Raw genomic sequence first — 12061 nt, 5'->3', positions numbered from 1 at the left:
CAAATTCCATAAATAACTCTATTCATGGAAGTATTAGAGATATCTATGTTCCTGAATTTCCATGTGTCATAATATTTTATCATCTGTTCATGGGTCTCAGAAAAATATGAAAGTTGAAAAGAGTTTACTTTATGATATTGCTCGAAACAAAATGGTCTTATGAAATTTCGAAAGATTTTATAAACGTACTTTTCATGCATTGCATTCATGTACATTGACCCATAACCAGATCGCGTTATATACGTGTATATATGTAAATATATGTATATGGGATATGGGAAAAGGTTACGACGTTATATACGCACCACCACCTGATCAGTTGGTATATGATGATGATGTTGCCCACAGTGGCCAATATGACATGATGGGATGCCCTAATAGGCTGATGATGTTATGAAACATGTACCTATGCACGACATGACATTACACATATGCATGACGCTAAAAGTAATTTATGAATTACAAAGTTATTCAGACTTACAGGTTGAGTCATGTACTCTATATTTCTTCCATGTCTCTTATGTATTTATTTATGTGTCTTACATACTCAGTACATTATTTGTACTAACATCCCTTTTGCCTGGGGAAGCTGCGTTTCATGCCTGCAGGTCCTGATAGACAGGTCGAGAGCCCTCCAAGTAGGCTATCAGCTCAGCGGAAGATGTTGGTGCGCTCCATTTGCTTTGGAGTTGCTCGTTTGGTTAGTATGATTTAGATATGTATTGTTTGGTAAGATGGGACTCTGTCCCGACCTTTATGACATTTATGTACTCTTAGAGGCTTATAGATATATGTCGTATATATAAAAGATTGTACGACCTGGTCGGCTTATGTTTTGAGTTTATAAAGGATCATGTTGGCATACTAGGGCCGTATATCATGAGTATATAATGATGTAATAAGAAAGATAGGTTACATTGGTACTCGGTTGAGTTAGGTACCGGGGTGACCATCGCGGCCCATCGGTTTAGGTCGTGACAAGCTTTGGTCTCATAACCACTAAGAACAACCAAACACGACCGATACATACGTTCAACAACATTGAGTCTCCTACAGGTGTAGACACATAAATAGGAGAACTCATAGAATCGCGGGATACACCCAAATACAGAGCAAAATAAGATGACTCATAGGAATAAATGGATCCTGGATCAAATAAAACCAATGCATATCTATGACAGACCGAAACAATACCTGTAATGACAGAGTCAGAAGCAACTGCCTCTGTACGAGCATGAAGATCATAATATTTGGTCTGACCTCCCCATTTACGGCGACCTTTACCTCTCCAACCTCCACCTCAAGGTGGCTGAGTAGGTGGAGTGGTAGCTGGTGTTGTGATCATAACTTGAGGACCTGGTGGAGCACGTGGTTCATGAGAAAACTGTGGAGGTTTACCCCTCCTAAGTGTGGGGCAATCCCTCACCATATGTCGAGTGTCGCCGCACTCAAAACAAGCTCTCGGAGGGCGTGGCTGTTGTGGCTGGCTCGGGTTAGGTCTGTTGGACTGACGACTGAAAGCACCCCGTATAGGAGGTAAACTAGATACTGGAGGTGCATAACAAGGTTCTTGGGGCCTAGGAGTAGCCGGAATACCACTAGCCGCTAGAAGTGCTGAATGAGCAGGGCAACTCACATAGCCCCTACCATGGTGAACTGTAGCTGGACACAAGTACCGGTATAAGAGCCAGACTCTCGAGACCTTTTGGCCTCCCTCTCCTCGCTCTCCCGAGAAAGCATGCGCTCTACTTTCCTAGCGATACTCACAATCTGCTAGTATGAGATTTCCATCTCCAACTCCCATGCCATGCTAATCCTGATGTTGGGATGGAGCCCCTCAATAAACCGACGGACCCTCTCTCGAACTGTAGCAACCACGGTTGGTGCATGCCTAGTAAAATCACTGATGTGAACCGCATACTCTGACACAATCATAGCACCCTGGCGCAACTGCTCAAACATGGCGCGCCACCACTGATAGAATCTAGGGAACATACTCCATAAAAAATATATCCGAGAACTGAGTCCAAGTAAGTGAAGCTGTCTCAATCGGACTGTCCAACTCATAAGCACTCCTCTAAGCTGGACGCAGTGAAAGAAACCCCACTCGACTCCACTATGCCCATAGTATGGAGGATACAGTAGCACTCCTCAAGAAAACCATGGGCATCCTCTAATGCCAAACCACTAAAAGTAGGAAGGTGGTACTTCTTGTAGGGTGTGGGCGGCGGGAATTTGTGCTCCTCCCCCAGACTATGAACCTAGAGCTCTGATACCAACTTGTCACGAACATGAGATGTTGTAACGACACCTAGTCTCTACGACTAGGTAAACCTAACACTTGCGGAATAATAAAAATGAAAGCATAAATTTAACAACTAAATGCAACAAATATTTAAATAACTGATATAAGTGTTGCTCGGCATGATACCCAATTTTTCTCTCATATTTTTAAAACATATATATACATACACTTTTTAAAATAGTATATTTTTCATCATCATTTAGTTTATAAGCCTATACAAGCATTTTTCATAATTTTTAAAGGCTTTAAATTAATTTCTTTCTGCATTTTTATTTTATAAATATTTGATAATTATCTTTCAAAATATTTTTACGATGTTTTAATCATCCAAACATATCATTTACACCAACATGCATGTTTTTAAATATCTTTACTTTATTTTTTCATAATTATATTTGCATTTTTAGACTAATTGCATATTTTTGCAATAATAGCCTATATTCATGTATAATTATATTATGTATGCAAAAAATAACTTTTTATATTTTTATAACATTAAGTTATTATTTTTAATCTTTTTAGTGTACAAATAATATTTTTGTTATTTATTAATTACTTTTATAAATTATGTTTTGCTAAATATTGGGTATTTAAAAACTAGCCTAAATTCCTAAACATTTTCGAACCAAGCAATGGCCCAAAACACCTAATACACTAGCCTAATAACCCCAGCCCAAAACAAATAACCCCATTACCCAACCCGGTCGCAACCTACCTAAGTAAACCCGACCCAACCCCTTTTAATCGTGGCCGTTGATCTCTGAGATCAACGACCCATATCCATTCCCTCCCTTTTAATTACCTACCCAGAAACCCTAGCCCATAATCCTTGTAACCCGACGCCTCTAAATCCTCTCATCTCCCTCTCTCTCTCTCTCTGAAGAACCCTAGTTGCCTCCCTCTTAATCCCGTTGATAATGAGATTTTACCATTATTTGCTTACCATATTTGGGTTCCTTTGGTACTGGTTACTCGGTTTTGGTATTACTTAGTTATTTGCTTAATTTTGGCAAATACCACCTCTATATCGGACAAGAATCGACTCAATCTTGAAGATTTGAGTGATATTCCGTCCATATATGCGAGATGAACTGGATCTTTCATACCAGTTGTCCGATTTGGAGTTTAAAACCCTAACTAGGGTTTGGAGTTTGATACTTTTCCTTTTCTGTTGTTAGCTGACTTCCATGCGAGATTTCTCCCTTTTTTCGTCTATGTTTACTTGATTTCTTTCCTTACCTATATTTAATTAATTATTTACCTTGTTTGTGCATCCGATTTTACTGTTATATAAACCCCTCTCCATTCCCCTTTAAGAGAGACGTGAATCATTAAAATATATAGTAAAAACTGAAGTTATTGCTCTTTGTTCTCTAATTCTCTTGTTATATACTCTGGTTACTGACCGGCTAAAAGCGAAGGCCACTGAAATTCTGGGTTCTTGCTCTTCGTTGATATTCCGAATACTGTGGACTTTTGCTCTTTCTTGTTTTTTCAATTAACTAGTGAGTTACTAGACTTTGTAGTTTCATTCCTATGTATTTGTGATTTGCATATGTTTTCATTCCTGGAGTTTTGCTTAATGTATTCTTTCGGGTTGTTTCGTGTGCAATTCTGTTTGTTCTACTTCAATTTTAGCTCTCCTTAACTTTTAACTTTATATTAATAGTTTAGAGCATGCCTAAACCTGATTTGGATAAATTATATTCCTTTCAAGCTTACCTAACCTATGTATTGCCACTTACTGATATTTAGGATCTTTTCGCTTTAGCATCTCTCTGTTGATTAATTTTTCTCTCAATCCTATTACTTGAACATGCTTTACTTACATAATTTGTATCCCTTTTAATAGACTAGTTGATTGTGGTCAAAAGCACGAATGTATACATTCACTATATGTCACAAGTCTGTTTCCTATTCTATTCTGAATTTGTTGTGATGATATCTTGCCTATATAGCATGTTTGATCATATTCCCTATTAGTATGCTTCTAGTATGTCTTGACTTCCTAGTAGTTGTAATGATCTGTTCTCATCCTATCTAAATTCTGTTGCCAATTAATATGATTCTCTCTTGTAACACTAGGACCTATACTTATCATAATTTGAACCTTTTCCTTACTATGAGTCTGTGTACACCAATCCTGCAAACCTGTTCTATTAATGTGTGACTACTTATGCACTAGGTGTTAAACTTGTTCTTCTAAATCTTTGCTAAGTCTGTTTATAAAACCTAAAGCCTCAGTGTTGTCTCTCACCCTTAGTTTACTCTCTTTCACTTGTTACCTAGGTTCTTTTCAGTTCTCATTCTTAGCTGGCTGAAATTCAAGGCTACCTAGGTTCTATCATTGACCTCCCTAGTATGAGCACTGCTCGGGGTCCAATTGAGACCCTTGTGAACTCTAACACACTAGGGTCTAAGGTTCCTTGGCACTTTGTCCTAACTGCTCCATTCTGTCTTTTTTCACCTACTGCATAAGCCAATGGGCTTGTGTAAATGTTTGTTTTCTGGACCTTTGATCAACTATGGCTACTGGGTTTTGGCTATTTTGTGTTGGATTGACTGTGACTTCTGGGCTATGGTGAAACCTGTATGGATACGAAATTGAAGGCCTGGATGGGCTGGGTATACTTTGGGCCTGTCTTAGGCCCACTATAGTTATTTGTAACTTTGTAGTTTATATCATTCATTGGGCCTGTAATAATATTGTAATAACAATTGGGGTGTTAGTAAAATTGAAAAAATGAGTCTATTCTAATGTTTGCATAAAAAGGGTAGAAATCCTGCCTATAGGTATTTAATTCGTTCAGCATGTTCTGCTCCTATGTGTTTGTTAGATAACCTGCCTATATGACCTGAGTGTTTAATTCGTTCAACATATCCTGCTTCTAATGTTTGTTAGATATCATGCCTATAGGAAATAAAATGTCAATGACCATTCTTTCAATCTACATAACTACATCATATTCATTAGATTCTTTGACTATAAGATTATGTTCTACTGATCTTTATCTAAAAAAACCATGCCTATAGGTCTTTAATTGATCAATTTGCTGCTATTATTATACTACTCACCTAGAATTCATGCCTATAGGAGTAAAGTATAAAAAAGTCAGTTTCAATCGTTGTTCATTGGAAATCCTGCCTATAGGACATTACCACTCGCTTTAAAGTGTTAATATTGAACTTTCAAACACTGTTTCGTTGCTTAGCTATGCCATCGTTAGAAAGCATGCCCATAGGATCAAACTGAGTAATTCTGAGCATTTCCAATAGTTATCACTGCCAGCTACTACGTAAATCACCCAGAGATCATATCTATAGGGTTAATCACCACTACTAGAAATTAGGGCTATGGCAACGTTTCTTATTGCAACGGATCTGTAACCATTGCTATAGGGGGTGTATCGCAACGGATTTTAACCGTTGCCAAAGGTTATTGGAACTATTAGGACACTTTAGCACCCAAACCGGTGCAACATCCTACGAACCGTTACAATAGATGTTTATATGGTAACAATTTCTATAACCGTGGCAATAAATCTATCTACTGTAACGGTTGATTAAAAAAATTTCTCTATCGCAACGTTCATTAATTCCCTCCATATTTTTCACCCAATTTTTCTACACCCGCTAAAATTATTTTTATATCTAATAAAATACTAAAATCTAAATTCCTAATTTTAGTACAACCCCCACTCATTCCTTCGGCATTCTCTCCCAAAGATTGACATAGGCCTCTATCGTTCATCCGGAAATTACTAGGAGCCCATCCATCATCGGCGGCTGCTTTTCCCAAAATCCCCAAAAGTCAGTTTTTTTCCGTTTTCGATCGAGGATGAATGTACACAGGTAGGTTACCTGGATTGATGCTTCCATGTATACCTAGAATGGTAATTCACATATTTACTTCGTCCTCTTTGTAGAGCTTGAAATGTTAAATATGGTTCCATTCTATGCCTAAACAGTAATTTATAGATTTACTTCATCCTCTTTGTAGAGCTTTAAAAGTTTGCAATATGCTAAAATTGATTTTTTTTTCCTTTCCTAATGACGTGATGCAGGCTTTGCATTCAGATCCTATTGTTACAAATATTGCAGGGTAATATTTTTACACTAATCCTTTAGGGTTTCTCCAATTGGTGTTCGAGTTTATGGTCAGAGAATCGAAAGACAAGTTGAAAATCGAAGAGCCCTCATTCTTTCTTGTTCAACTTATTAATTTCTTCCTTCCTTAAAGTGGTGAGTATTTTCTACTGAAGCTTTGATTCTAAGTTAGAGATCTATTAGGGTCTTTTTGTACCGTAATTCCTCCATTTTTGCTCTCGAATTTATGAGAAAAATAAAAAAAATCATCCTAATTTAATCATGTTTTCTATTGTAAAGGTCGCATATTTTCCCCTTTGAAGCAGACTAGCAGCATTTTGCTTTGTATTTAACGAGCAATTTGCTTCTATAGTCTTAAATCCCGTGCTAGATCGAAGGGATAAAATTTAAATTTAGATATAATTTTGCCTTTTTCTTTCTGAACTCCCAGTTAAGTCGAGTTAAAATGATAAAGCTATTACTATGTTTTATGTGTTTTTTACGTCTTGGTTTCCTGTAATTCTTCCATCTAATATTGCAATTCTTGAACTAAATTAACCTTGTGATTGCCGTGATTTTGGTTTCAAGGTGAGCAGAATATAAGTAGTTCCTGGTTTGAATTACTTACAGTTCATCAGAATATATGTTTTATCTTCTTAGAAGGGCTTGTCTCAAATCACAACCAAATCATATAGCTATTTCTCATCATCATCATCCTCTTCAGTGTAGAGCTGTTGAGCTATGTTTTAATGTGGCACTTAATAGGCTTCCAACAAGTCCTGGTCCACTCCTACATGGCCAGCCTTGTTTGTCTAATGCTTTCATTGCTGCACTCAAAAGATCACAAGCTCATCAGAGAAGAGGCTGCATAGAACAACAGCAATAGCAGCCTCTTCTGGCTATTAAGGTTGAGTTAGAACAGTTCATTTTGTACATTTTAGATGACCCTAGTGTTAGTAGGGTTATGAGAGAAGCTGGTTTCTCTAGCACTTTAATTAAAAGCATAAAAACATGCACGATGTTGATAAAAATGAACTTGCTTACTTCCTCGCCAAACATTTGGTCAAGAAAAATAGGTCAAATACGATAAAATTCATCAACCAATACAAAGCAAATAATTGGAAAAACTACAACATTTCTCTAAAAGCAAATTATTTAGGAACGTTAGGAATCAACTTCTTATGTTTCTTCAGTCTTTCAGTGCTACAATAGTAGCCTTGCTGGGATTAACTCTACACCTAGCTCTACTGATTCTTACTCAAAAATTCTTAGCTAGAATATAAAAGAAAAAGCCTTTTAACATATATGTTTATATTGTATAAGATAAATTCTGGATTTCCTTCTCAGAAAAATAAATTTTAGATTACGAAATTCTTTCTTGTTCAAAGATTGTGTGGTTCAGAATGTTACACTGAATCTGGTTGGAATATTCAGTTAGTAAGGGATTTTGATGATCGGAAAAAATATGAGATTGGTCAGTTGTTAGCTATTTTACAACTCCATTATGTTTCACGAATTGGTTTTAAGGTCAGCGTGGGCTGCTACCAAAAGTGTGTTGATTGACGTATTTATTTGCAGAAAACGTCCAAAACCAATACAGAGAATCGAAAAGAGTTGAGGTATCCACACACTGATTGCAAAAAGTTATGCTCTAATCTGCGAGGTTTGATATTTTCTCTATTTTTTTTAAACTATGAACTTGCTAACTTTGCATAAAAGATTCTTGTATCAACTTTTATGTATCTAGGCAAAAAAGACGGAAATTGTTGATACTTCGGATACTTTATCAAGTAAGGACATCTTTGTGGCTACAAGAAAAAGAAAACATGGTCGAGTATACAAAGGCTCATATGAGAATATAATTAGTAAAACTGTAAGAAACTTCTAATTTAATGTTTGCTGTGATTTTTAGTATAGTTTACTAGTTTTCTACTCGTCGGCTCTTTAAGTATGTGATGCATTAAAAGATTTTACTTCAAGCAATACACTAAATAGTTCATATATGGCCTTTCTGCCATGTGCAGAGATCTCTTTGAGTATTCTAAAATATATGACCTTTAGTATCTATAATCTAAGAGGTCTGTGCACATATCTGATAAGGGAAAAGCACTTATTATCTATTACTCCTTCCGTTCCAATTTATGTGAACCTGTTTGACTGGGCACGAAGTTTAAGAAAAAATGAAAGACTTTTAGAATTTGTGGTCCTAAACAAGTCAAAATGAGACCCAGAGTATTTGTGTGGTTATAAAAGCTTCTCATTAAGGGTAGAATTGTAAGTTTAAGCAAAATTATTTCCAAATTTAGAAAGGAGACATTCTTTTTGGAACGGACCAAAAAGGAAATAGCTTCACATAAACCGGAACGGAGGGAGTATATAATTGTGAATCACACCATGGTTTGATGGTAGTCATTTAAGAGTGTTTGTTGCTCTTTAGCATATGGTATCCATATCTTTGTGTATTGCTCTGGTGTCATGCCTGAAAATGAACTCATATGTCATATGTGGTTTCTATCAATGTTCTGCCACGTACATGGTTACCTGCCACGTACATGGTTACTGTTGAAAATATATTCATGTCATTTAAGTTGGATTTAGATCCAACTACTTGGAAGAAATGGACAACACAAGCTCTTGTCTTGTGTACTCTCTTTATGCACAAATAGCTTTAGAAGTTTGAATATTGACGTTTCATGTCATTTATCCATTTTGAATATTGACGTTTCATTTCTTCCATTTTGTTCATAAAGATGATAGGAAAACAATGAGTAATTAGCTCAGTCCATTATCACATGCTTACTCCTTTCGGATAATCTATTAAGTTAATTTGTTCTTAATTATTGACTCAATTTTATTTTCTTAACTCTTTTCTCTTGCATTGGTTTGTAGGCTGAAATGGTGAGAATACAATCAACTCAAGAAAGTAAAGATGGCAGTGATTAAGTTGGCGCTTTTGCATCAGTCATGCGACCTGAGCATCCAGGTCGCAAAAGATTGTATGGTCGAGGAGTTACCAAGACTATCTTAAAAAAGAAAATGAGAGATTCTAGATCCTCTGTAGATGCTACTGATAAGACGATGCAACAAAAAATAGAGGAAATGGAAGAGAGGATGCAATAAAGAATGAAGGAAAAGTTCAATCGTCAGCAGTAACAATCAAGGTCAGTCCGTACCAAGTGTTACACCTCTTCTCTTTCTTCTTCTTCTCCTATTTTTTTATGTGTTTGGGAAGGAGAATTGCTGCATTTTGCAGCAGCTTTGGGAAGGTTATTTTTACAGCTGTTTTACTGCATTTTTTGGGTAATTTTTACAGCTATTTTGTTGTGTTTTTAGCACCTTTTCAGCTGCATTTTAATGAAGGTTTCTGCTGATTTTTTTTATGGAGGTTTCTATGTTTTTACCTGTTCTCTTGCTCACATAAGCATGTAATAATTGTATAACAAAGAACAATCTAGGCATGTTCTAGTTTTGACTGTCATATGATAACCAAATGAAAGGCCTTATTACAAAAGTCATGTTTGATGTAGAACAAAATTTATTTTTGCTGAATGTGCATATTATTTTGTGACCAAGTTCTTGCTCATTCTTTTAAAGTAGAAGAATCTATGGCCAAATATCTCACTGCTATAGCAATTGATTAAATGTGCCTTGGTTACTAATTTATCTCAATTTGCCATTAGATTAGGTAACTAGCTGACTCCTAGCTTATACTTACATTATGAAACTACAAAGGCACTTAGCTATATTTTTACTAACAAATCATTTGATCATGTCCACTTAGTTATAATTTCACTCAACTCTGGTTTTCAGAAACTTTGTCACTTCTTGGTGTCACTCCATTTGTCTTTTTTTTTTTTTTGGAGTTTTCAGAAACTTTGTCACTTCTTGGTGTCACTCCATTTGTCTTTTTTTTTTTTTTTGGAATTTCTCTGGCCATAACTATCAAGAACAAAGTATTTGGTTCAGTCAAAACAACATCATATATAGTGGAGAACTGAAAACGATATCTGCTCTTCTTTTTCTTTGGTTTTTGCTCTATTCATATAGATGTGCTTGCTCATTATTTAACTGAAACTCAATTAGATCTTGCAACTGATCAAAGTTGAATGTCATGTTCTTATTTTTGTTTCCTTTTTTTTTACAATGTTTTGGTGCAGCTTATCCATTTTAAGAGTTGTATGTTAATTTCCGTTGGAGGATACTAACGTAAAGGTGGAGTAGATGAAAAAAATAGAAGACCGAGGCAGTGAAGATCTAGACCTTAAGAAGAATTTTGAATTGGTGTAGATGCATGGTCTAGGATTAATGTTTGTTATCAACATTTTGAAACTTGCTTCTGACTCTTGAAATGTAAAACGTGTGCTATTGGGGTAGAACATTTCACTTTTATGAATATTATTAGCTTGTTGGACAATTTAGATTATGAATAGTTTTATTTTGTTATTTATATAAATTTTGGTGATTTATGATTTATCGTATATGTAAATATTTATTTACAATAAGGGCGCTATTTTCGTTTCAATTAAACGGTTACAATAGCCTACTAGAACCGTTGTCATAGGAGTCATGTGACGTTCCAATAGAAAATGTGAACCGTTGCAACATGACCTATAAATCGTTCAAAAATGAGCTATAAACCGTTGCAATAGGTAGTTCAAACCGTTGCAATAGCTGGAAAAAATCGTTCTCATAGTCATATATAGTCGTAACAATATCTTACATAACCGTTGCTTAAGTGATATGGTAACAGTTATTGACCGTTGCATCAAATGTTATGGAAACGAATTTCAACCGTTGCAGTTGATAAGCATAGTCGTTCCAACAGGGAGACGGAAAACCGTTGCGATAGACCATACTATATGTCACGACCCAAAAACCGACCCGATCGTGATGACGCCTATCGTGAAACTAGGCCAGCCGACGCAACTCCCGAATCAACCATTTTCCAATAGAAGTTGTTTTTATACCATCTACAAATCAATAATCTCATAATGAAATTTAAAAAAAGAAAAATGCGGAATAATTACACAAGCCCGACATCGGGGTGTCACTCGTCATGAGCATCTACCAAGGTCTGGTCTGAATACAACAAGAGTCTAAAAATGTACTAAATACAGTAATGAAAATGAGGGGAAGGAAAGCAGTGCTGCGAACGTCGTGCAACCACCTTGCTAACTCCGATGACTCCGCCTCTGAGCAATCAACACCGCTACCGGGTTCCGAAATACCTGAATCTGCACACGAGGTGCATGGAGTAATGTGAGTACTCCAATCCAGTAAGTAATAAGAGTAAATAAAGACTGAGCAGTAAGTGCGTCAACCACGTCACAACACCATAGTGATTACAACCTGTTTCCAAATCAGGATACCACTCAAATCATTTTGTTAAACTCCCACTTCAGTAAAATCCTTTAAAAATTATCTTTCTAACCATTTCAATATAGGTTTAATATATATATATATATATATAAATCATACTCGGCCCGAGAGAAACTTAGTTCGTATACAGCCTCTCGGCAAAACAAAAATTCATACCCATTTCATAACTTAAAACTTCAGTTTAAATGAGAGTTGTTTAAAGCATTTATTCAACATTTTCAATAGGGCTCGGTCTAAAGATGAGTGAAAGCAATAAATCAACATATTCGATAGAAACTCACTTTAAGGAGG

At 36.0% G+C, this 12061-nt stretch overlaps 1 long non-coding RNA gene across 2 annotated transcripts; it reads left to right on the top strand.

Moving 5' to 3' along the window:
- The first annotated feature begins 5979 nt into the window (after nucleotides 1–5979).
- Nucleotides 5980–10864, top strand: LOC104240937 (uncharacterized). 2 transcript variants are annotated; one of them, XR_714579.2, is made up of 6 exons: nucleotides 5980–6157; nucleotides 6370–6547; nucleotides 7970–8054; nucleotides 8139–8264; nucleotides 9281–9552; nucleotides 10549–10864. It is a non-coding gene; the product is annotated as an uncharacterized lncRNA (long non-coding RNA). The 2 variants fall into 2 exon arrangements; XR_714578.2 differs by lacking the exon at nucleotides 8139–8264 and having other exon boundaries at nucleotides 5982–6157.
- Nucleotides 10865–12061: the final 1197 nt, after the last annotated feature.

Source organism: Nicotiana sylvestris, chromosome 3 (genome assembly GCF_000393655.2).
Source record: "Nicotiana sylvestris chromosome 3, ASM39365v2, whole genome shotgun sequence".
Lineage (NCBI taxonomy): Eukaryota > Viridiplantae > Streptophyta > Magnoliopsida > Solanales > Solanaceae > Nicotiana > Nicotiana sylvestris.
Note: the sequence above shows the minus strand (reverse complement) of the source record. Positions and strands in the feature narration are given on the sequence as shown.